This window comes from Giraffa tippelskirchi, chromosome 5 (assembly GCF_054371585.1).
Source record: "Giraffa tippelskirchi isolate mGirTip1 chromosome 5, T2T-mGirTip1v1.2.pri, whole genome shotgun sequence".
NCBI classification, from domain to species: domain Eukaryota; kingdom Metazoa; phylum Chordata; class Mammalia; order Artiodactyla; family Giraffidae; genus Giraffa; species Giraffa tippelskirchi.
This window is the reverse complement of record NC_137279.1, coordinates 30560554-30587608: the sequence shown is the minus strand read 5'-3', so window position 1 is coordinate 30587608 and position 27055 is coordinate 30560554. Positions and strand designations below refer to the sequence as shown.

General features: G+C 46.3%; 1 long non-coding RNA gene across 1 annotated transcript; it reads right to left on the bottom strand.

The window, feature by feature from the left end:
* Positions 1–10787: 10787 nt before the first annotated feature.
* Positions 10788–26718, bottom strand: LOC145505081 (uncharacterized). Its single transcript, XR_014052827.1, has 5 exons — positions 25739–26718; positions 25263–25317; positions 22631–22723; positions 12457–14842; positions 10788–12332 (listed from the first exon to the last, which is right to left on the bottom strand). It is a non-coding gene; the product is annotated as an uncharacterized LOC145505081 (long non-coding RNA).
* Between the last annotated feature and the right edge of the window lie 337 nt (positions 26719–27055).

Sequence of the window (27055 nt, the reverse complement as noted above, 5' to 3'; positions counted from 1 at the left end):
ACTGGAGAAGGTCTATAACAGGGAAAACAGCTCTGAAACATCTGCTGGGATTCGCAGCTGAAAGCTCTGTTGGCCGGACACGCATACATCATGTGTAAGAAGGTGTCAGGCACGGCACCCCCCTTCACCAGGAGGCCCTGCCGTGATGGACTGTGCTTTCATCCCTTGGTAAGTAGTGAGCAAGCTGCTGGGGCAGGGTGTGACCAGGAGGTGTTTTCCATTAAAAAAGAAAAAATATGCTTTTTTCCATCAACGATACTCATATCTTCTAAGTAAAGTCACAAGAGAATCCCCTCTCTTGCCCCATAAAGCCCCCAAGAAAAAGCCTTTCTGGGGGAATAAAAAGGCCAGCATCCTCCAGAAGTTCTTAGCTTTTTGTCCACAAGGCTCATCCCTGACTCTCTCCAAAAAGAAGCTTCACTGATTTAAATGCCCTGCTATCAGGGAGAGTATGAGGCTTCCCAGGATGCCTGGCTTTTTTTGGTGCCCACCTTCAAGTGGCACAAGTGTAGATGAGTTGGTGCCCATCAGATTCATAAAAGCTTGGGCACAAACTCTGCTGCACCATCCCCCACGTTCACTATCTAGACACCTTTATTGGACCCGCCTGTTCCCAGACCCTCAGCAGAAAGTAGTGAAGGTCGGTGTGTAAATACACGAAAGCCAATGGGGCCACTGGCATTTATTATTTGCAAAGATTCCTGAATGGAAACCAGCAGCCCCTACCCCAGGAGCTGTAATCTCCAATATGATAGCCATGAGCACTGGACCATAAAGAAGGCTGAGCACCAAAAAATTGATGCTTTCAAATTGTGATGCTGGAGAAGACTCTTGAGAGTCCCTTGGACAGCAAGGAGATCAAACCAGTCAATCCTAAAGGAAATCAACCTGAATATTCATTGGAAGGACTGATGCTGAAGCTTCAATACTTTGGCCACTTGGTGCAAAGAATTGACTCGTTAGAAAAGACCCTGATGCTGGGAAAGATTGAAGGCAGGAGGAGAAGGGGATGACAGAGGATGAGATGGTTGGATGACATCACTGACTTAATGGATGTGTTTGAGCAAACTCAGGGAGACAGTGAAGGACAGGGAAGCTTGATGTGCTGCAGTCCATGGGGTTGCAGAGTCGAACACGACTTAGCAACTGAACAAGAACAACAATCTGTGGCTGATTAAGTAAATTAATCAAAATTGTATAGGATTTGAAAGTCAGAGCCTTGGCTGCGCTAGTCACATTCCAAGGGCTCACAGCCTCCTGTGGCTGGTGGCTACGGTGTTGGACCGTGTCGACCTGGAAAGTTTCATTGCTCGCCACTGCCCTTAGTGGTCCAAGGGAGCCCTCAGAAGGTGCTGCGGATATGACAGCAGAATCTCTGTGGTCTGCCAGGGAGCAGTGCTCCAGGGGGAAGCCCAGGGCCTTCACCAGCTCCTCAACGCCATTCATGACCCAAAGAAGACCAAGGCACCACCCGATCAGACGATCAGGCCATGCGATAGGAGGCAGGTAGGAAGGGGCATCCTTCTCACTTAGAGACACCTTATTGCCAGTTCCTAGTTGTTTATCCAAGTTCAGGTACTTTGTGCTGTGTTTACTTATCCTGAGAACAAGCCCAAGGCTTTGGAAACCTCCTGTCTCCTAGCAAGGATGTCAGATTCCTGATGAAAGCCAGGGGACCTGCAGGGACAGCTCCTGGGATCCCCCATGAATGAGAACCTTCCTGCCAACTCTGAGGCAGAGGCACAGGGTCTTCAGTCCCACAGCACCTCCTGGGAGATGCCCTGGAATTGGTGTTCTGGCCTCCTGTCGGTGGTACCTGCCTATACTCCCCTCCACTGGGAGAACTCTGGGATGGTCCTTTGTGTGAGATTCTACCCAGAGCACACACTGCGGCCAAAACAAGTTTAAGGTCAGGGAGATGGCAAAAGGAATTGACGTTTTGTGTCCTTAACTAGAGGTGGGGTAGGGGAGAGAAGGCATATTTGGGCCAAAATTTCGATGCTGGAGTCCTCTCAGGAATCCACCAGAGGAATCTGTCCTTCCCCCTTGGTCCCGCAGGCTGGAGCCACAGGAGTGCTCCCAGTGTTCAAGGGTAGGATGCTAAGGATAGAAATGGAAACACAGCGGCTCCTGGTTCTAGCCCCAGCAGCTCAAGGCCTGCATCATTGATTTATTTAGTCATCTTTTCAATGGTTGCCAATAACAACCTGGGTCTGTAAAAATAAGACTGAAAAAAAAAAAAGAAAAGACTTTGCAGAGCACTTGCCCAGAACAGTCTGAGCAACTCAGTCACCCAGAGGGTGAGTTCAGGGACCTATGCATGAGAGCATGTGTGCTAAGTTGCTTCAGTCATGTCCAACTCTATGAGACCTTATGGACTGTAGCCCACCAGGCTCCTTTGTCCATGGAATTCTCCAGGCAAGAATACTGGAGTGGGTTGCCATGCCCTCCTCCAGAGGATCTTCCCAACCCAGGGATCGAACCTGGGTCTCTTACGTCTCCTGCTTGGCAGGTGGGTTCTTTACCACTAGCACCATCTGGGAGTCCAGGGACCCACTTCTGTCAAATCAGCCATGCGAGGGCTTCCTCTGCTGGACCATTCGTTGTTATGGGGTAGACACACCCCCAGAAAACCACCTCTCCTCCCATCCCTTCCCTTTGGAGCAGACACCTGGCCCAGCATACTCACTAACCCTCCTTCCTTTTCCCAGAAGTGTCACCAAGTGTCACCTGTAACTGACGAAGCATTTAGAGGTCAGGCCCGAATGAAAGGTTGAGCAGGTCCCAGACTAATAACTCTACCTCTAATTGAGAGGCTTATCCCATCTCCACCGAGATGTTCATGCTATTACAGGGGTTTATTTAAATTGTAAACCACATTGACTCATCTGCTCTTCCCTCAGGCCTATCTGCTGGCTATTTGGGGTCCTGAGGTCTCAGAAGTTATTCATTTAATTGTGATCCCTCCTCCACATGTGAGCTAAAATGTTGAACAACATTTAACATACTAAATAAATGTTGTGATTGATTTCAGGTTTTTCAATCAATGTCACTTACAGAACCAGAATTTGCAGCACTGGGGGACATTTGGCACACAAAATTAGTTCCGTGGAAGTTTGCATTGGATGAGGGGAGGTTTTCCCTCCCCCAAGAGGAGGATGTGGTGGGGGGCCGCAGGCAGGGGCTCAAAGACCGTGAAATCAAAGCTGTCGGTGACCCTCCTTCTGGAAGGCTTCGATGCCTGTAATTCAGACCTTGCTGTGGTTTAAAATGGAGGAGACAGAGCACATTTAGAAACAGAACAAAATTCCGACCCACACCAAAAATATCTGTATCAGATCCGTACCCATGACTCAGTTGGTGCGAAAAGAAGGCATCTTGTTATCACAGCTCAGTCATCTGCGCTCAGCAACCAAAATAGGACATTTGGCAACCAGTCAAATGTGATCAGTTGCTACTCAGAAATCGAATCCAGGTTCAGGCTGGGATGGCCTGATGTTCTGCCAGCTTCCACCTGCCCCAGTCCAGCCCCAGGTTCTCATAGAAAAAACCTGAGGTGTCCCTGGAGTTGGAACAGGGTAGAGGGGATGAGCAGAGTGCTACTCCAGACCCCCTCTGAGGACTGCTCCCAGCTCCTGGGGGACTTTTCCCATAATTGCTTCTGCGTCTCTTTGGGCAGGAATATTCCAATTCCTGAGAGACTGGAGAAACCCAGATCACACGAGAGCTGTGATGATGGGCAGGTCGCCTCTAAGCTGCTTCTCACTTGGTGAATCTCATCTGATTTCTGTTTATGTCTTAAACACTCTGTCCCATTCAAATTGCAACACATATACATTTCCTATATTAACCAGCCAGGAAAGTTGAAGACCTTGAAGCATATTGAGATGATCTTGCCTTGCAGAGAGTAACAGATGAATAACAAAACTAGTATTAACTAAACACCAAATTCCAACTCCCACTTGGCCCCCCAACCTGCTCCTGCCGCCCAAGGCTCAACACTCAAAGGCTGCAGCTTCTTGTTGTGGGAGGAAATGAAGACATCAGACCTCTTCAGAGTGCAGGCCCCTGTGTCCTGCGTGTCTTGCCTTTCATGGCTGGTGAACATGGGCAGCGAGCTGTAGCAGCCACATCTTTAAGGATCATAGTCCACGTTCACTTGGTACATTGCCCCAAACAGTAGCTTTCACTTGGATCTTTCCAACGTGCTGGGGAAAGTGATCTTATAAATCAAAGCTCAGATTTTGCTTAGGTTTGGTCTACACTTAAAAGAAAAAAAAAAAATCCAGGTGGGGTTTTTGTGTTCAGCCTTTGTCCATAAGGTTGGGAAGATCCCCTGAAGAAGAGAAATGCTACGAACTCCAGTATTCTGGCCTGAAGAATCCCATCAACTATATAGTCCATGGGGTCGCAAAGAGTCAGACATGACTGAGCAACTTTCACTTTCACTTTGTCCATAAAGTTTCTACCTCAGCTACGGTTTATTTAGGGAAAGTAAGAATGCCAGTAGCTTGAGTTGAGGAGAAAGGAGATGATATGGTTAAGAAAAAAAATTAAAGATGAAGGACAGGGAGGTAATGGGGTCCCAGCATCCATGAGTCCTCCTGTGTGTTTGCAGAGGTTCTTAAAGTTCCTTGCACAACTCTCTCCCATACCTCTCTACATGCTCCCCACATCAACTGGGGTCCACATCGCTGGCACAAGGACCTAATTTCTCCCGCTCCAGCACCTTCTGCCCCAGAGCTCCAACCTCTGCTCCAGGATCCCAGTTGCAACCTTCTCAGGACCATGGGGGCAGCTACCAAACCCAGCCTCTCCCCACCCAGATACGCTGGCCTCGTCCCTCTCACACCCTGCAGTGTTGGCCCTGAGCAATCAGGAGTAGGGGACACCTGGGGACAGCTCAGGGCTCCAGTCCTGCCTGGACACCTTGGACAGGCCACTTATCTTCAGTGAGAATTTGTTTCTTCATTGACCCCTTCCTGGAGGGTCTGTGAAGATAAAATAAGAATTTTTTTTTTCTAAACACTATTTAGTTTCCAACATCTCTGACACATACAGGCATGTGTTATTATTCTTACAGTAATTATTCTACCAAGCCACCCAGGCTGAGAGTTCTAGCAAGATCATTCACCCGCCTTTTCAAGCTCTGGTCTAACTGGTGCTTGAGAACTGTAGCCTGCCTCCCTCATGTTCTACGCATCTGTCACCTTTGTCCATTTTTAAGATCACTGTCTAGCTGCATTCTCCAACCGCCAGCTGCCCAGGTGCAAAGCCCCCTCCCTCCCCAAGGGTCCTGGCTGCAGCACCTACCCTGAGAATCTTCTTAAAGTGAAGCTCAATTCTGGGACTGTCATAGCCAGACACCATGGGTGGGTTCATTGGAATAAATTGGTTGCCTGGCAGGGGGTGTCTCAGTGTGTCTTGACCCGCCCTGTCCTTACAGCCAGCCAGAGGGGCAGCTGCACATGCTCGCCCCCAGACCTCCCACTTCCTACCTCCTGCATCATCACCTGGAGAGCCCTGCCCCCCATCAAGACCCAGGTAAGCACCTCCATCTCCATTAAACCATCCCAAATACCCCTAGAGATTTCTAGACCCCCTGCTACCCACCCTGAGGATAAGCCATTTCTCCTGGTATCTGTCTGGTCCTGCAGGAAGCTACTCTCATCCTCCCTGCTTCCCTCACAGGCTCTGGGCACAGGGACTCCGCCTGGACTCAGCGAGCCTGGACAAGTTGAACTAAATTGGAGTGACCGCCACCAATCCTCGGTCCTCTGCCTTGAGACTGGTATTCTTGGACTTCCCTGATGGTCCAGTGGTTAAGAATCTGCCTGCCAATGCAGGGGACACGGGTTCAATCCCTGGTTTGGGAAGATCCCACATACCGCAGAGCAACAAAACCCAAGTGCCACAACTACTGTGTCTGCCCTCTAAAGTCCATACTCTGCAACTAATAAAGCCCAAGTGCCTAGAGACTGTGCTCTGCAACAAGAGAAGTCACTGCAGTGAGAAGCCTGTACGTTGCAACAAAGAGTAGCCCCCTGCTCACCACAACTATTAATGGAGAAGGCCCACACAGCAATGAAAACTCAGCACAGCCAAAAAAAAAAAAAAAGATTGGTGTACCCACTACCCTTTTCTCCATCCGGTAGGCAGAATCTCCAGGAGAATACTACACAATGCTACATAGAATGCTACACAGAATGCCCACCTGTGTGATGAACTCCAGTCAGCTTGGGAGCCTTCTGATTCTGATTGCTTGATGTGATAAAATATAAACAGACTCCAAGTTCAGAGCTGAGATATAAATGATGAAAAGCTCATCTTTTCCCAAAACAAGCTGGGTCACAGTCATAGGATACAATGCCTTGCTTGTAAAACATTGGTTCTTGCCAGGAAAGCAGACTCAAGGGATGATTCTATTTTTTAATCAACTTTATTGAGGTATAACATATTAAATAAAGTCCTTCATTTCAATGAACTGTGATGAATTCATACATCATCACAATCAAGACAGAATATTTCCTCATTCTAAAATGTCTTAACTACTTATTTCTAAATAAAAACTTTATTTCAAATTTATTTATTTATTTTTAACTGCAGGATAATTACTTTACAATACAGTGATGGCTTTTGCCATGCATCAACATGAATTAGCCACAGATATACATGTGTCCCCTCCATCCTGAACCCCTCTCCCACCTCCCTCCCCACCCTATCCCATCAAGTTGTCACAGAGCACTGGCTTTGGGTGCCCTGCTTCATACATCAAACTCTCACTGGTTATCTATTTCACATATGGTAATGTATATATGTTTCAATGCTCTTCTCTCAAATCACCCCACCCTCTCCTCCTACTGTGTCCAAAATCTGTTCTTTACGTCTGTGTCTCCTTTGCTGCCCTGTACATAGGATCATCAGTACCATCTTTCCAGATTCCATATATATGTGTTAATAAACTATTTGTTTTTCTCTTTTCAACTTACCTCCCTCTGTATAATAGGCTCTAGGTTTATCCACCTCATTAGAGCTGACTCAAATGCGTTCCTTTTATAGTGAAGTAATATTTCATTGTATATATGCACCACAACTTTCTTATCCATTCATCTGCCAATGGAAATTTAGGTTGCTTCCATGACCTAGCTATTATAAATGTGCTCAGTGAACATTGGGGTACATGTATCTTTTTCAGTTATAGTTTTTTCGGTATATACCCAGTAGTGGGATTGCTGGGTCATATGGCATTTTATACGTTGTTTTTTAAAGAATCTCCATAGTGATTGTATCAGTTTGCATTCCCACCAGTAGTGTGAGACAGTTTCCTTTTCTCTACACCATCTCCAGCATTTATTGTTTGTAGACTTTTTGATGATGGCCATCCTGACTGGTGTAAGATGATATCTCACTGTGGTTTTGATTTGCATTTCTCTAATAATGAGTGATGTTAAGCAACTTTTCATGTATTTATTAGTTGTCTGTATGGCTTCTTTGGAGTGATGTCTGGTTAGGTCCTCTGAGCAATTTTAGGTCCATGGCATAATTGAACAGAAAGCACAGAGCTCACCCTTATGCCCCTCCCCCACAAGCACAGCCTTCCCCACTATTGACATCCCCCACCAGCACATTTATTCTGATTGACTAACCTGCCCTAACACACCGTTCTCACCCAGTGTCCATGGTTTACATTAGGATTCATGTCTGGTGTTGTACATTGTATCAGTACTGACAAATGTAAAATGACACGCATCCTTCATTGTAGTACCATACAGATAGCTTCACTGTCCTAAAAGTACTCTGTGCTCTGCAGATTTATCCAGCCCTCCTCCCTAAATCCTGATAACCACTGATCTTTTTACTGTTTCCAGAGTTTTGCCTTTTCAAGAATGTCATATAGTTGGAACCTCGTAGTATGTAGCCTTTTGAGATTGGTTTCTTTCACTTGGTAAAATGCATTTAAGTTTCCTCCATGTCTTTTCATGATTTGATAGCTCATTTCTTTATAGTGCTAAATAATATTTCATTGTCTGGATGGGCCACAGTTTATCTGTTCACCTCCTGAAACACATCTCAGTTGTTCAAAGTTTTGGCAATTATGAACAAAATTGCTATAAACATTCATGTGCTGGTTTTTCTATGGACACACGTTTTCAGTTCACTCACTTGAGTAAATATCAAGAAACAGGATTGCTGGATCATATGGCAAGAGCATGTTTCACAAGAAGCCACCAAACTGTCACACAAAGTGGCTCTTCCAAGGCTTCCCTGGTAGCTCAGTGGTAAAGTATCTGCCTGCCAATGCAGGAGACATGGGTTCAATCCCTGGTCCTGGAAGATCCCACATGCCATGGAGCAACTAAGCCTGTATGTCACAACTACTGAGCCTGTGCCGTAGAGTCCAGGAGCCACAACGGCTGAGGCTGTGTGCTGCAACTACTGAAGCCTACATGCCCTACATGCCCTAGAGCCCACTCTCTGTAACAAGAGAAACCACCTCAATGAGAAGCCCACACATGTCAATGAAGAGTAGCCCCTGCTCACCACAAGTAGAGAAGCCTAAGCAGCAATGAAGACCTAGCACAGCTAGGTCTTATAATAAATAAAATTATTATTTTTTAAGTGGCTGCACCATGTTGCATTCCCACCAGCAATGAATGAGAGTTCTTATTGCTCCACATCCTAGCCGAAATTTGGTTTTGTCATTCTAGATTTTGGCCATTCTCATAGGTGTGTAATGCTACCTTGTTGTGTTAATTTGCATTTCTCTGATGACTTATGACAAAGAGCATCTATTCATACACTTATTTGCCATATCTACATCTTCTTTGAGGTGTCTCTTTAAGCCTTTGGCATATTTTTTCTATCAGATCCCTCATTTTCTTATTGTTAAGTTCGTGCTCTTTGTATATTTTGGATAATAGTCTTTTATCAGGTATCCCTTTTGCAAATATTTTCTCCCAGTGTGAACTTGTCTTCTAATTCTCTTAACATTGTCTTTCACAGAGCAGGGCTTTTAATTTTAATGAAATCCATCTTATCAGTTACCTTTTTATGAATTATGGCTTTGGTGTTTTATCTAAAAAGTCATCACCAAACCCAAGGTCATCTGCATTTTCTCTTATGTTACCTTCTAGAAGTTTTATAATTTTGCATTTTACATTTTTAGTCATTTACAAATTTAGTCTAATTTCCTTTCTAATTTTGCATTTTACATTTTATAATTTTTGTGAAGAATGTAAAGTCTGTGTCTAGATTCATTTTTTAATATACATGAGGATGTCCAGTTTTTCCAGCATTATTCGCTAAAAAGACTATCTTTGCTTCATTGGGTTGTCTTCACTCCTTTGTCAAAGATTAGTTGACTATATGTGCGGGTCTACTTCTAGAATCTATTGCTCTTCACTCTGTCCTACTGATTTATCTGTTCTTTCCATGATCCCACACTGTATTGATTACTGTATTCTCATAGTAAGTTTTAAAGTCTGATTGTTTCAGTCCTCTGACTTTGTTCTTCTCCTTCAATATTGAGTTTGCTATTCTGTATCTTTTGCCTCTCCATATAAATTTTAGAATCACTTTGTCAATAGTTACAGATAATTTACTGCACTTTTGTTTAGTATTGTGTTGAATCCATAGATCAAGTTGGGAAGAACAGATATTTTGACAATATTGAGTCTTTCTATCCATAAACATGGAGTATCCATTTATTTTATTCTTCTTTCATCATAGTTTTGTAGCTCCCTTTCTATGAGTCTTGTACAAATTTTGTTAGATTTATACCTAAGTATATCATTTTGGGGAATGCTGATAGAAACAGTAATGTGTTTTTAATTTCACTGCTGGCATATAGGGAAATGATTGACTTTTGGGTATAAACCTTGTATGATCATTCATTAGTTCCAAAAGATTTTTTTTGTTCCTTCTTTCGCATTTTCTACAAAGACAACCATGTCATCTGTGAACAAAGACAGCTTCACTTTTTCCTTTTCAATACGTATACCCTTGATTTCCTTTTCTTATCTTATTGCATTGGCTAAGACTTTCAGTACAATGTTAAAAAGCAGTCATGGGAAGGGACATATGCACCTTATTCCCAGTGTTGGGACAATTCTAGAATCAGAACTTTCTGTAGAGTGGTGGCACTCAGGGCACCAATGAAGTAGGGATGAAGAACTGGAGTCTGTGGCCTGACAGGCATGTTGGCTATACAGCATGACTCACTGGGCATGAGGCCTGCAAGAAGGGTGTGTTGGGGAACACAACAGACTAGCCATCTGCTTTGCTTTGAATAATTAGCAAGTGTGAAAGTTGGACCTTGTGGCTTTAGGGGAAAGGGATTCTTGGTTCCTGCTCATAGAAGTGCTAAGCTGGGTGGGCAGAAAGCAAAATTAACAAATTATCAGGGGGCTGGATACAGCAATGGGACCCCAGGGGGCTCAGTCCCAAAAGGGATTTTGATACCTTTGAGGTAGCCCTAGGAAAGCATGCTCAGGGAGATGAAGGGGAAGCCAGGGCTCAGCACATCCATCCAGGCAAAGAGCAAGAGGGAGGACAGTCTGTTCCTAGTCACCAGCACCCTTGATCTCAGCCAGAAGAGCAGACAGAGAGCAGAGCCTACTAGCTGAGAAGTGCTTAGAAGATTGACACACAAACAAGGTCTCAAAGCAGGCCAAGTTGTCCACTTACTGCCATCGCTGGGAACCACTGGCTTGTGCCACAGATGGAGGAATTCTCAAGGACCAAGCAAATGTGGGAGACAGGGGATGAAGTGACAGCAGACTCAAGCATTAGGAGCAGCAAAACGAGATTTTTATTGAAATGGGAAAAGAACTATGGGGTCCCAACAAATTGCTAACTCAGCCTAAGCCACCCTCGAAAGTCTTTCTTTGGGAATCACAGCAGGAGTGGCTGGGAGCATGGTTTGGAGTCATGCACATGGGTCAAATACAGAATGCTTCACTCCCACTCCCAAGGCAAGTGACACCCTCAGAGGATCAACCCCTCCTTTCTGAAATAGGGGCATTAAATGAAACTCTCTGTGTAAAGAACAGGATTAGAATCCAACCAACATGAGGTCACTGTTAATATTTTCACTCTCAGGTATAGGATCTGCACCACCTTCTACCATTTTTCTAGAACAGGTGCATGCTCCTGAAAGATACTCTTAGGGATGGAAGGGAGGGGAGGAGGGAGGCAGCTCAGTTAGAGGCCTTGTCTCCAGCTGACCACAGAGCTGGGAAAGCAGATTTAGGACAAACAGTTCCCAGTCAAGTTCGTTGTTGTTTTTTGTTCTGTTTGCTTCTTTTAGGAATGCGAAGCTTTCCATCTTGTTTCTCTATGTTCCTAACAACCTCTTTACCCCCCACCATATCCCCCTCCCATCTTGTGCTTTCCACTGGATTCACATGAGAAGTTGGACAAGGAGACAAAACTAATGAAGCATTGGGCACCAGAAGGGTTAAAAAATCCCTCCCTCATCACTGACCCTACCACGCCAGTTTTGCTTGTAGAAGGTGGGGAAGTGTAGAGGTGAGGAGAAGACAGGTAAGGAGCAGGGCTCTGGTCCAGCCTGGCAGGATGCCTGGCAGCTGTGCTATATGTCATGGTGGGGGGAGTAGAGGGAAGGACAGCCCCCTCTCTGCTCTCCTGTGCTTTGCCTGACCCGAGCCTGGAGCCTGAGCCCACAAGGCTTCAGGCAGTGCCAGCCATCAGCACCATGTGGCCCTTCCCCAGAAGCCTGTGAACCAGCTTGCCTGGGAGTGGGGAACCCAGCTCAGCCTGGGCATAGGGGAATGACCGCTGGAAAAGAGGGGGAAAACATGGCTTCCTTGTAGCCTGTGTGGTGGCTGGAAAACTCAGCAAGAGAGGAAACAAGACCCAGCCCTGGCCTTCTCAGAGACCAGCCCCGCTTTGCAGGGGATACTTCAAAGAAGTGAGAGGGATCCATGTGTGCACCATGTCCCCACCCCAGCCCCCACAGTCATCAGGGCCATGTGGCCAACATGCTTTACAGATTGGCAGGGTAAGCAAGCCCAAGTCACTCAACCTCACGGTTCCTTGGTTTTCACAGCTGAGAATGGGCTCTTGCCATCACCTCCTTTAACTCCTTCTTCAACCATGCCTGGTCGGCTGTGTCCTTGCTTGCAGGTACATCTACCCCTGCCCAGGAAGGAGGCGCATCTCTGGCCACTGTGATGTCTGTCTGTCTAGTGAAACATGAGCAGCATGGCTTGTTTCCCGTCTGAGAAGGAGCAACAGCGATGGGCTCTTTTCTTTTCTTGTGGCCACAATTCCAGAAATGCCCCAGATGGAGGTGATTCATGACTCTGATTCTGGAGGACGGATGACACAGAAGAAAACTGACATGGGTAGACACACACGGCACCAATAAGAAACATAGATGGGGGATTAATGTAACGCACCCCACCCTGACCGATAGATGAATCACTTCCTCACCTCTGCATGTGGTTGCAGCGCTGAGCCCAGCCCCACCCTACATGGGAGCACGTCTCCCCCTCCACCATGATTTCCCACAGCACGCATGACATTGACGTTGCATATCTTCCATTTATATTTTGCTTATATTCTGTCTCCCGTTAAATGAATGCCAACTCCGTAAAAGCAGGACTCTGTCTTCTGTTCATAACTGTCTTTTTCACCAGGAACTGTGCTTGGCACAGGGAAAGTACTCACAAAACATTGAACAAAGAAACATAAAGTAGTAGAAATTAACCTAGGTTCCACCCTAAATGAAATATATATGTTTTTAATCTTCAAAATGGCCCCATATTTCAAGCAATGCTATAAGGTCCCCACTTTGCAGACAAGAACACAGAAGCACGGAGGTTAACAGAATTTTCCTGAGGTCACATGCTGCACCAGCACGCTAGTCCAGTCCACTCTTTCAGTCTGTTACCAATACCTTCTTTGCAGCTTTGTTGAAAGTGTTAGTCATTTGGTCATGTCCGACTCTGTGAGACCCCATGGACTGTAGCCCATCAGGCTCCTCTGTCCATGGAATTCTCCAGGCAAATACAGTAGTGGGTTGCCATTCCCTTCTCCAGGGATCTTCCCAATCCAGGGATTGAACCTGGGTCTCCTGAATTACGGGCAGATTCTTTATCATCTGAGCAGCATTGATGGGAAGAGGTACAGTGCTTGAACACCTGAAAAAATCAGCAAGCGGTAGAAACAAGGTGTTGCCATGAAAAGGTAGATGGTGGTAGTGTGCACAGAATTCTAACTTTTTACACAAAAGTGGTTGGAAGAGTCTCCCTTCATGGGAGTATAGCCTTCAGATGCCCACCAACATCAGTTTATTTCCCTGAACATGATTTCTTCCTTCCTGCAGCCATTCATAAGTGGGCCTGGTCAGGATGTTTCCTGTGAATTAACAAAGGTATTTTAGCTTAATACTCATGACCTGAGAGGCATGGTTCCAAGAAATGGGCCATTATGTATAATTGAGGCTTAGAGGCAACATCCCTTTAGTGATGAATTTGTGATAGAACACAGAGGTTCTTCCCTATTGTGCTCAGACTTCCAGCCTCCAGAGCTGTGAGACAGTAGATTTCTGATGTTCTGAGCTGCCCAGCATGTTGCATTTTGTCACTGTGGCCCTGGGACACTTCTGCAGAGTGGAAGTGGAAGCATCTGCATCTTGGGCCAAGGTGATGAGCCAATAGGACTCAGCGGGCCCCAGGTATTCTGTTCCTTGAGCTACAAGGAAGACCACCTCATGTGGGAGATCAGGACACCGGGCTAAATGGAAACAAGAAAGCATCTTGATGGAAACAAAACCAGTTTCTAGTCCCCAAACCCTGGCCACCAACCTAGAACTCTTCCTAGGACTCTAATATACTCCAACAGTTGCCGTCTTTGATCTTATTGCTGTGAGTAGAATCCTTTGGTTTGCAGGTGACAGAAACCAAGTTACTACATGTGCTCTATGGAGAAGGTGGACACTGGGTTGTCAGAGCCTTAAAAGTCTAGATTACAATCCCAGGTCCAAATCCTAAAAGAGAAACCTGACTCTGAAGGCTTTGCTGCATCTGTTTGCCTGTCTCTGCCTTGTTTCCATGTCAAAGCATGATAAAATGGTTTCTCACTGGCTGACACATGTCTTCCTTCCCAAGGGTCACATTCCATTCTTTCTATAGTAGAGCCCTCTGCAGCCACACACTCAGGCATAGGGAGGTTTTCTGCCCCCCAGGATGGAGACGTGTTTGGTCTGAGCCAGTTTCCCGCATTGTCAAGGACCGGCACAGAAGTGTGATTCAATGTGGCTAGTGGGGTTTAGGAAATGTTTACAACAGGCTTAGGGGGAGCATTTTCCTCCCTAGTTTAAGGGGCGGGGAGAAGAAATATGGCCAGAGTGGCTCAGGTTATCCTGTAATGCCAGAATCACTGCAGCTGGTCTCCATCCCTGGAGGGGTGATATGCCCAGCTTGCAGTTAATGGCAAGCAGAAGAGGATACACTTCCGGGCCTTTGATAATCATGACCCTGAAATCTCAGAGTCTGGAGCCACTTGTCCCTCGATTGCATATTTTATAAGATAACAAATAATATCTGATTATTTAAACTCATCTTATTGTGAAGCTCTTCTATTCCTTTTAGTCAAAATCATCCAAGCTTCCACAGAAGGATGACTGCTCATCCTGGGGTTGTGCTGCTGTCCGTGGTCCTGATCCCACTTCTGTTCCGAGAGGATACACACAGAATGTGTGTTTTTCCAGTAGTCACATATGAATGTGAGAGTTGGACCATAAAGAAGGCTGACTGTTGAAGAATTGATGCTTTCAAATCACGGTGCTTGAGAAGACTCTTGAGAGTCCCTTGGGCTGCAAGGAGATCAAACCAATCAATCCTAAAGGAAATCAACCCTGAATATTCATTGGAAGGACTGATGCTGAAGCTGAAGCTCCAATACTTTGGCCACCTCATGTGAAGAGCTGATTCATTGGAAAAGGCCCTGACACTAGGAAAGATTGAAGGCAAAAGGAGAAGGGAGTGGCAGAGGATGAGATGGTTAGATAGCATCACTGACTCAGAGGAGGTGATGATTAGATAGCATCATGGACATGAGTTTGAGCAAACTCTGGTAGATAGCAAAAGACAGGGAAGCCTGGCATGCTGCAGTCCACGGGGTCACAAAGAGTCAGATATGACTTAGTGACTGAACATACAGACACTCAGAATGTGTGCATATAAAGAAGGGTGTAAGTAGATACAACATTATAAATGTCATTTGCATCTCCCCTAAGATCCTGTTCTGCAGCCTCCCAACTCTAAGATCAAGCCAGAGGGTGTCTTGCCCCAGGGAACCAGAACTAGGGAACACAAAGTCCTTCAGTCAGCACTGTGGCTGGGAACTGAGTTTATGAAAACTCTTCAGCAAAACAAGAGAGGGGAAACTGAGAAGTTGCCAAGAGAATGTTGTTTTTGTTGTCGCTTTCTTGACACATCAGGACTAAGCCTATAACCCTAAAACCAAACTTCTATGGAGCTGCAGGGGTATCCCTACTGCCTGCTATATGTAGGCTGTGCAGTGCATGGATGACCTTTCTGCTCTAGGGGACTTTGAGGGGAGACAAGAGTTGATGCAAGGAGCCACAGCAGCCCCACCATGGATGCAATCTGGGACAGGCACATGAGAAGCAGTGGAATATTGGAAACCTGAACTCTTTATCTAAATGAGATCCAGATTTATCTAAGGAGCCTGTTATTGAGGTTTTAGGGAGCCAAAATAATACATACATTGTTTTCCTCCTGTGTTATTTTCCTGGGCTGCTATTATAAAGTACCACAAACTAGAGCTATAGATGAATATAGCTACAAGATTCAAAATAAATACATCATAATATATATTATTACACTTTGCAGTGAGTCTAGAGAGGGTGATAGAAATATGTAACTCCTCTATAAACGCTCAAATTTCAGGGGTTGAGCCATGCCTCATTCCCTTGAGCATGGACACCCATCCAGCTGTGTCCTTGTCATAGACTGGTCCTCAAAAAATGTTGAATAGATGCATGGATAGATGCATATGGAATGTAGGTCAATATGGCACAGTAATTAAATGCCTCCTTTCAGTGTTTTATCATCACAACTTTTCATTTTTGTGAACCTATGCATCAGTTGTTAGTAACAAGTGATGTGTGTGTGTGAATAAACAACAAATAAATCAAAGAGAATTATTTCAAAAGAGTATGGCCACACTGCACTGTCTGAAGGAACTTTCTACATGAGACCACTCTCACTGAAAACACCACTGAAAGTTCAAGCTCTCCAGAGACACTCTCACAGCAAAGCACCCTCTACAAATTTGAGGGATCCCACTGCCCCTCACAGGCTAAATAATTTGCTAGAACAAGTCACAGAAATCTGGAAAGTACAGATGTTAGATAATGAAAGGATGCTCATAGAAATGGCCAAAGGCAGAGATGTACAGGGCCAGGGAGGGTCCCCATGTGAAGCCGCCATGTCCTCTGGATGTTTCAGCCCTCCAGTGCCACCTGTGACGATGAACACCAAGTATCACCACCCGGGAGGCTCAGTCCAGTGTCTGTGTCCAGAGTTTAACTGGGGTTTCATTATGTAGAGTGATTGAGTCATCAGCCATATGGTTGGACTCCATCCCCAGCTCCCTTCCTCTTCTGGGAGGTCAGGCTGATCCCTTGTGTCCTGAGCCCCACCTTCTAATCATGTGATGGGTCTCCTTGGTGTGGCCAGGCCCATTCTGAGTCATCTGTTAGCACAGGGTCCCATCCTGAGTTGTGAAATTAGGAGACTATCAGATATGATGAGGATGAGTCCTGTGTGAAAAGCAAATACACTCTCATCCCTCAGGGAATTCCACAAGGTTAGGAGTTTCCTCCCAGGAGCAGGATAAAAGTCAGAGTTCTCTAGGTGGGTCATAGTCCTCACCACATACTTTCCCAGCAGGTGACTGTGCCATGAAGAAACAGATGTTGACAATGCCAATTTCTGGATCCAAGAGTGGAAGCCTCTTTGAAAGAACGTTTAAATTTATGAAGAGTTGGGTGTGGGGCATTTCAGAAAAGCCCCCATACAAACTTATGCAACACAAAATACATGAAATTATAGTGTATTCTCTGTCCTTCTGAGGTCATTAGCAAGACAAATAAGTGATGGCAAAACTATCGACCATTCATAAAGATGGGGACGTGAACGACATCACTTTTCTTCTGGAGGAGCTTCTGTCTATAAATAAACAAAAAGCAGTCTTCATCAATAAAAAACAGTCAGAAGTGTGATTCGTTTTTATCCAACAATTGATTACTTGGTGCCTGTTGTTTGTAAGGTGAACATCAGCTCTGGGAATCTCCACTTTGCTTCAGTGTTCACGTTTATCACAAGATCTTTCCATAAAGGGGTCTCTTGCCCCAGTCTCCTGAAAGAGCTCCAAAGAGTAATCACCTTATTTTTAAAATATCCAAATAACAATCTTTATCTCCAGGAATGCATGCATTTGTGCATGGTCAGTCATATCTGACTCTTTGCGACCCCAGGGACTGTAGCCCACCAGGCTCCTCTGCCCATGGGATTTCCCAGGCAAGAATACTGGAATGGCTTGCCATTGCCCGCTCCGGGGAATATTCCCCAACCAGGCATTGAACCTGCATCTCCTGCATAGCAGGTGGACTCTTTACCACTGAGCCACCTGAGAAGCCCTATTTCTGGGAAAGACATTGGCTAAAGAGCCAGTCACTGTTTGCTCAAAACACACAGAAGGAGTTTCAGGCTGAATTGTGTTCCCTCCAACATTCATGTGTTGATGTTCTGGTTACCCTAGGACCTCAGAATGCAGACTGGGAAAAAAGGGCCCTTAAATAGGTGATTACAGTAAAATGAGGTCATGTGGATGGGTCCTAATTCAACAGAACTAGTGTCTTTATAAGAAAATATCAGGACACAGACAGCACAGGGATGACTATGTGAGGACACAGGGACAGCTGTTTACATGCCAAGGAGAGAGACCTTGGGAGAAACCAGCCCCTCCTATACCTGGATCTCAAATGAATGGATGAATAGTTAGATGGATGGATGGATGGGTGGATGAACGGGTGGGTAGATGGATGGATAGGTGGATGTAAGGTAGAAGGATGAACAATTCTAAGTGGTGAGACTGAAATGAATCTACAGCATGTGCCACAAAAGAGATGATGACATCCTATCTCACACCCTCCCTTGATTCGGTGCCTCCCTAGTGAACTCTTCAGAAACATAGAGTCTCAGCCAAAGCCTTTTCTCAAGTGGTCAGAAGGGAAGAGGACAACGAACCTCCTGCTTCATTCTCTTTCTGTGTGAGCCATTCTAACCTCTACCATCAGACTACCCTTCCCTAAATACCTCTTCTCATTTCGTTCTTTTCCAACAACCCCCATGTTTACGTCACTTACCATGGTCCTTAACCATGCCCTCTAGAATCCTAGGAAAAGATGTATTTATACTGAGGCTATTGACTGCAGAGTATTAGGAAACTGCGCTGATAAATGACTCATGCCTTTGGAGTCAAGTGATGGGATTTCAGAAGCAAGAAAACAAAAATAGCAACAGCTCCAAGTGTGTATTGAGCACTGATCATGTGCAGACACCTCACTGAGGGCTTCATTCCTATCCCAGACACCAGACCAACAGCAAGCCCCAAACTCGCATTTTTATTGGCACCTTTGTCAATAGGACAACTCAGCCTTTGGATCAATTCGATCTTGTGACCAATGATTCTGCAAGTGTCAGGGGCTGACTATGAGGAAGGTCACCTAAGGCCCTTCCCTCCATACCCAAAGGTGAATTGAGAGACGTCTCTTGGCTGGGGGACAATCACTATCCTAGAGAGGAAAGCATATCCACAACCACCATACTGGAAGGTGGGAGGGTGCAGGGACGTTGTTAAGATGCAGGAGCTCCCATCTTCTTGTTTGGGCTGGCACCGCCATGTGCACTGTCCACTTACTGGGCTGGATTAGTGGATCCCCCATGGCCTGCCTTGGGCTAGTGGGGAGTCAAGGCACAGGGATGTGGTGATTAGTGAAGCTTGGGCTAAAGGCCAAAATTATGATTAGGGGCTTAGCAGGGAGCGAAGCCCATCTGTGGCTTCCCTTGTGGAAAAACTGAGAGCCAGAGCAACAGTCCAGAGCCAGGGGCCACCCTCTGACCCTCTCTCTTTTTCTCTGGCCTGCTGGATGCTGTGCCCCTAAGGATCTGCACCAGAAGAGGCAGAGGTCTCCATGGCCATGCCCATGGTGTAAGAACATGCTCCAGGGTCTCCCTCCTTCAAAACCCTACCTGTGACACTTGACAAAGACTCCTTTCTTGACCAAATTTAGTTGGCTTCAAAGCCTTTGACTGTGTGGATCACAATAAACTGTGGAAAATTCTGAAAGAGATGGGAACACCAGACCACCTGACCTGCCTCTTGAGAAACCTGTATGCAGCTCAGGAAGCAACAGTTAGAACTGGACACGGAACAACAGACTGGTTCCAAATAGAAAAAGGAGTATGTCAAGGCTGTATATTGTCACCCTGCTTATTTAACTTATATGCAGAGTACATCATGAGAAACACTGGGCTGGAGGAAGCACAAGCTGGAATCAAGATTGCCGGGAGAAATATCAATAACCTCAGATATGCGGATGATACCACCCTTATGGCAGAAAGTGAAGAAGAACTAAAGAGCCTCTTGACGAAAGTGAAAGAGGAAAGTGAAAAAGTTGGCTTAAAGCTCAACATTCAGAAAACTAAGATCATGGCATCTGGTCCCATCACTTCATGGCAAATAGATGGGGAAACAGTGGAAACAGTGGCTGACTTTATTTTCTTGGGCTTCAAAATCACTGCAGATGGTGATTGCAGCAATGAAATTAAAAGACACTTAATTCTTGGAAGGAAAGTTATGGCCAACCTAGACAGCATATTAAAAAGCAGAGACATTACTTTGCCAACAATGGTCTGTCTAGTCAAGGCTATGGTTTTTCCAGTGGTCATGTATGGATGTGAGAGTTGGACTGTAAAGAAAGCTGAGCACCGAAGAATTGATGCTTTTGAACTGTGGTGTTGGAGAAGACTCTTGAGAGTCCCTTGGGCTGCAAGGAGATCCAACCAGTCCATCCTAAAGGAGATCAGTCCTGGGTGTTCATTGAAACGACTGATGTTGAAGCTGAAACTCCAATACTTTGACCACCTGATGCAAAGAGCTGACTCATTGGAAAAGACCCTGATGCTGGGAAAGATTGAGGGCAGGAGGAGAAGGGGACGACAGAGGATGAGATGGCTGGATGGCATCACTGACTCGATGGAAATGGGTTTGGGTGGACTCGGGGAGTTGGTGATGGACAGGGAGGCCTGGCATGCTGCGGTTCATGGGGTCGCAAAGAGTCAGACACGACTGAGCGACTGAACTGAACTGAACTGAGCCCCCTTCTTGACTAGGTCTTGACCTTGTTCTGCCTTATCATGAATCCACTTAAGTCAGATTTAGCAAGAATATGTTAACCTTAACTGCTCCTCTCAGTAATTTTCCATGCACCCCATTCTGATCCCCTATTCTTCCCATTAGCTATAAATTCCCACTTGTCCCTGGAGTTGTATTCCCTTCTCTGTTGCAATAGTCTTGAACAAAGTCTTCCTTTCTGCTCTAACAAATGTCAGAATATGTTTCATATGTCCTTATATCCCACATTTCTTTTCTTTCACTACTCCTCTTCTTGGCAAACTTGTAGCAAACCTTTCCAGGCCCTCTCCTGCCCCCAGGCCAGATGTCTCTGGAACTCCTTGTGAAAGAGCTTCTGTCTTCTCCATCCTGCTGGACTGGCTTATGCCCAAGCCACCCTGGACTCCATGGATCTAACTCCAATGGCTACATCCCTGTTTCGACAACTCCTCCTCTAGGCAGAACTCAACATGCTGTCCACTTCCTCCTTTCAATATATCATTCTCTCAACTCCTAGAACATCTCCCTAACCTTGTCCTTCCTGCATCTTCCTGACCACCGTCACCTCCATCTCTGAAACATGTTGCTCATTGTCTCCCTAAATCCTATGTTTTTGACTCTTCAAGAGTCTTCCCTGTTCTCTCTTTTCTTCTCTGTGTTTCTCTTCTGCCCTAGGAGACCTCAGATAGTCCCAGAGAGTTTAGACACTGTGGACATGCTGATGACTCCCAGGATTTATCTCTTGATGTCTTCCAGAGGCTCGAGTCTTCTATGTTTAACTGACAACTCAATATTTGCATTGGGACATTTGAGACATCTCAAACTTACTTTGCCTAAAGCAAAATCATTTTTCCCCCAACACACACACAAAATAGAAAACAAAACAGAAACTATTATTCCCCCAGCCTTCCTCCATTCAGTCAATCATTCATTCAACAAAAGCCCATTGAGTACCTTCTACAGGCAAGCATGGTTCTAGGTGGTGGGACGCTGCAGTGAACAAAAGAGACAAAAATTCCCTTACAGAAAATGACAGCGCCATGCACCCAACTCCTCAAATCAAAGGTCCAGGAACTATCACCAATTCTATTCTTTCCCTACATTAGTGGTTCTCAACTGGGTGCCTCCCCCGCCAGAGGATATCAGGCAAGGTCTGAAGACAATTGTGTTGTCATGACAGAGAAAACGTGCTATTGGCATCTTGTATACAGAGGTCAGAGGTGCTGCTCAAATACAACAATACACAGGATAGCCCCCTCCACCTCAGACAACTAAGAATGATCCAGCCCCAAATGTTACAGTGCAAAGTTAAAGAAGCTCTGTCCTCATGTCCTCATCCAGCCCATTAACATGCACCATTGGCTTTGCCTCCAACATTTATCCCAACCATACAACTTCTCCACACATCCATGGCCACCGACCTGGTATAAAGTTCCATTCTCTGTCATATGGTTATTGAAATGATTATTTGGACATTGAGTTTTCTTTTTTTTTCACCAGACTTTCCTGTCATCATAGGTTACATTTTCCTTCTCAGTATCCCAGGCAACTGTCAGAAGACTTGGCACTTTTTCATGGGTATCATAAGCATCATCACCACCATCATCACCATCTTTATCACCACCGTCATGCTACATCATCACCATCGTTACCAATGTCACCGTCACAACCATCATCACCATCATTTTCACTTTGATTGTCACCACCACCATCATTGTCATTATCATCATTGTCATCACCATCATCACCATCATCATCATCGTCACTATCCATCCACTGTTGACTCTATTCTAGGACCTGTGCTGGGTGCTTTATGCACATCATCTGCTCTAATCCCCCACCTCTGTCTGAGGCAAGCATCACTGCCTGTAATAAAAATATCCTACTAGCTCAGTGATAAGTTTCTTAAATCTGGAACCAGGCTACCTGGTTCTCTCAAGTTACCTCTAAGTGATGTTAGAGATAAGTTATTTTAATCTCACTGCTCCTCAGTTTCCTTCCCTGAAAAATGGGAGAAATGGCGCTCACTTCACAGAGTTACTGTAAGGATTACAAGAGGTGGTCTGGGGGAAGCAATCATCATGGTGAACCAGCTTACAACAACTCAAAAAGTGTTGACCAGTCATCAGGTTGTTGAAAGAAAATAAGGAAAGTGAGGCTCACAGGGGTTAAGTACCTTGCTCATACGGTAAAGCCATATGGTACGTGGTTAACCCACAGCTCACTCCACCACACAAGGCTACCTCCTGCCAGGGCCAAGAAGTGTCTACTGGAAAAAGAATGAAGAGCAAATGAACGATAACCGAACCCCAATACTAACCACCCAGCTCCTTTGTTCCAAGGGACTCCATGGACACAGAAGACTTTCCTTTCTGATTTCTATAAAATATTCTAAAAATTGCAAAAGCCCTGAATTAGGCTCTTACTGTTTTTATAGCTCTGACCTTTCAAAAATCTCTCTGCTTTCCTCTCTGAGCCTGTCTGTACCATTTTAAAGGGAGAGTGAGATGAAATCCCTCCTCCCTCCTCTCTGTTCTCCTGGACACTATCCTAATCATCTCCTTCCACCAGCCTGCTGACTTCTATACATCTGTTCTTAAGCCCCTGGCCTCCGAGCCCAGCCTTCCAAGACAGAGAAAAGGAGGCCGTGATATATCGCTGACATTTGCTCCACTGTAAATTAGCTTGTCTGCAAAGCTAGAGAAATTACACAGAGAGAAAGTTGCCTAAAGTTCATTTTTGATTACAGTGATGGAAGCAAGTATCATTAGGGGCCTTCCTTTGGCAGCTGAGAAAGAGAGAAACAGAAAAGGCCTTCATCCCTGAGCCACAGGGAGTATTTCACCTGAAGAGGAAGGGCCCCAGCAATCTGCCCTTGACCTTGGTGGGTAGATAGGACCCTAGTGGACTTCATTCCTCTAGGAGATGGCCTTGGAGGTATGCTCAAAAGCCCTTTTCCTTTATGCAGGCCCCTGAGGATTGCATGCAGGGTGGAATAACCTCTGCCTCTTACTGCCTTCCCACCCCTTTGAGCATGCTGTGTTGACGATATTTCACTTGCATGAAGTGTACTTCCGCCTTTTCCGACTCTTACACACCCAGCCACACTGAGCTGGGGAGTCACTTCCTCCAGGAAGTCTTCCCTGAATGACTTATATGTAAATCTCTCTGTTTCCTCTCGTTCCCTCATGGGGCTTGCCCTGTGTTCCGTAATATCCTCTGATAATATCTCTTTGCTCCTGGTAACATCCCTAAATAACACCCAGAAGGACAGGTAAATTCTCTGGCACCTTGATTCTCTGCTCATAACACACAGCCCTCCCGGTACCCTCCTGGGAAGCCACCTGAGGGAAACAGGGCTTCTTGGCTAAGCCCAGATTGGAAGAGGATGCTGGCACCAGGTTCTCACCTCGTCTAGGCAGCAGAGGTAGACAGGGTTGATCCTGCCAGCCTCTGGGGTCCTGTTTCTCTCTGCTTCTCACCTGTCAGGGACCTCAGCCAGAAACCAGAGCCAGGCTTGATTCTCACCCCACCCCCTGTCCACCCCCAGGACCTTCTGCTTAGCCTTGTAAAGAATTCTTTCCCTCCCTTGTCTCCATCCTTATCTGGCTCGGAGTGGCATCTCCTCCCTCCTTGTTGAGTCCTGCCCCCAAGGCCACAGGTGTAGCTGACGCTGACTGAGCACCTTTGTAACCATTGCCAAAAGTCCCCTGATCATCACTAGCAGGCTTCTTGACTCTCAATTAGGCAAAGATGCCCACTCCTGTAAACACTCTATAGCACCCCAACCAATCCCCTAATGCCAACCTTCCAGCAGGAATTTTCTGTCTTGAGGCTATAAAATTTGGTTATTAACTCACAAAACCAGTCAAGTCTCCCTGGTCTGTCAGGAATTGTTGGCCCGCTGCGTTCACAGTGCCCATTTTATCTCTGCTCTTTGTTCTTAGTAAACTGACTGCCTTCTGAAATGCTGTGTGGCTGGAAATTCTTTTCCAACCTGGGCTCAGATTGCCTCAACAATTCTAGCCCAGCAGGGTTCAGGCATCCTTCTTTTTAAAAAAATTTATTTATCTTTAATTCAAAGATAATTGCTTTAAAATGCTGTATTATCTCTGCTATACATCAACATGAGGCTTCTTTCTTCTCAGATTCTTTCTCAAGAATGGCAAGGTGGCAAAGCCAAAGCACACACCCCATCAGACCCCCCAACACACCCTGGGAGGAGCCTGGCCTCAGTGCCTCAGTGTCGCCAAGAACCAGGACCTCAGCACTCCTTGGCAGGTCGTGAAAGTCCTTGGGCTTTCCCAGTCAGCCCCCAGGCCCCCGAGGTGCTGGTGCCAAGAACTGTCCATCGCCTTCTACCTGAGATGCGACGTAATCCTGCCACGGTCTCCTCTTGACACCTGTCCTTCCCACACCAGCAGCCAGGGGCTGGAGACATGTTCAGAGGGGAGGGCAATGGAAACCCTGCTCTAGACATGTGTGCAAACCCAGCCTCACAGGAGGAGCACATTGGACCCTGGCCATGGAGACAGACCTGTCCATACCTCTTCCCCAGTGCACACGAGGCTGTCCCTGCTGCCCCGTCTGGATGGATAGGGGATTGTTCTGGAACGAGGTTTGCGGTAATCACAGCCTGAGCAGCTCCCCAGGCTGAGTGCAGATAACACCAACATGAAAAGGGGCATGAGGCATCTGCTAGGCTTCCACACGGAAGCCTGGTTCCCAGCACCCACCCCCACCCCCAGGCCATCTGTCAACAGGCCACATGGAGAGCGGCATCTCCAGCTGTGGGGAAGCCATCTCACCCGTGGAGGGATCCGCGATGTCTTGGCAGACTTGTTGTCTTCTGAACACCATATGCTGGAGGAAAAGAGGAAGATGTGCCAGCAGGCTGGAGGTGAGGTCTCGTGTGTGTGGGAAAGAGAAGCAGCATCACAAGACTGTCCTAGATGTCTGCCTGCTCTGGTGGGCAGCACAGAGATCCTGCAGACCCCCACCCCACCCGGCAACCCACCCTTGCAACAAACAAAGGAGCTTCTAAGGCAGCGACGGTGCAGATCATCCAACAGCTGGACTCCCCTCAGAGCAGGAGCGCCTCGCAGCCCAGCGATGGCAGTGACGGGTGAGTTAGTCACACAGTATCTCTGATGGCTCCAGGAGCTCTCAGGGCAGAGATTGAAGAGGGGCCTGGACTAGACTCCTGGTGCTGGTGGATTAACCAACAGAAATATGGGGTCTCACAGTCTGGAGGCTAGAGGTGCCATTCTAGGAGAGGGCTCACCTCCCTTCATGAAGACGGCCGGCTTCTTGCTGTATGTTTTCATGGCAGAGAGAACCACCTCTCTGGTCTCTCTTCTTAATAGAAAGTATTAGTCGCTCAGTTGTGTCTAACTCCTTGCAACCCTATGGACTGAAGCCCTCTAGGCTCCTCTGTCCATGGGATTCTCTAGGCAAGAATACTAGAATGGGGATTTCCTCCTCCTGGGAATCTTCTCGACCCTGGGATGGAACCCAGGTCTCCTGCATCACAGGCAGATTCTTTACTGTCTGAGCCACCAGGGAAGCCCCCTCTTCTTACACGGATGCCTCCTATGGGATCAGCCCTCGCCCTTGGGACTTCAGTGAACCCCAACTACCTTCTCAGAAGCCGCATCTCCAAATACATCTTCTAATACATTAGGTGTTAGAGCTTCGACAAACGAATCTGGGTGATGGGGACATAATTTGGTCTGAAGCAGAGAGATAGACCACCAGGACAGTGTTTCTGAGCTGAAACAAAGGAGCAAGGACTAGCTCCCTCCAAGGATCCAGTCCTGATCTGGGCCTGGGTTTCTCACTACATCTACATAAACAGGCAGGTCTGGGGGACTTCCCAGGTGTCACAGTGGCAAAAGAATCTGCCTGCCAATGTAGCAGGCTCAGGAGACCCAAGTTCAATCCCTGGGTGGGGAAGATCCCCCGGAGGAGGAAATGGCAACTCACTCCAGTATTCTTGCCTGAAAAATTCCATGGACAGAGGAGCCTGGCAAGTTCCAGTCAAGGGGTCTCAAAGAGTCTGACATGATTGAGCACTCAAACAAAATTCTCTTCTCTGGGGGTCACTATATGTGACATTGTGATTTGTAATTAAAAGTATATCTTTTGTCTTTCTTTGGTTCCTAGCACAGAGTTCCCCAAACCCTAGGCATTTCCTAAGTGAAAAGAGCTGGGAAGGAGCCTTTTGCTATGTTAATGAGATGACTTTGGGGGAGCCTCCGGGTCAACTAAGGATGGGGCTGGTTGCCAGGGGAACCAACTCTGTGATTAAAGGATTAGAACTTTCAATCTCACCCCAGACCCCCAAGGAAAGTGAGGCTAGAGACAGAATCCATCACCAGTGGCCGGTGATTTTATCAGTCATTAAACACCACCACCACATCACCTGCGTAAGGGAACCTCCATAAAACCTGAAGAGAATGGGACTCAGAGAGCTTGCAGGTTGGTGACCCCATAGAGACTTGTCAGGAGAGGTTCCAGGCAGGCGGGAGGTCACCAGGGGGGCTTTGCTGCTGTGGGAAACATGGGTAGCACAGGGGGATGACTGGTAGGGTGGGGAGGA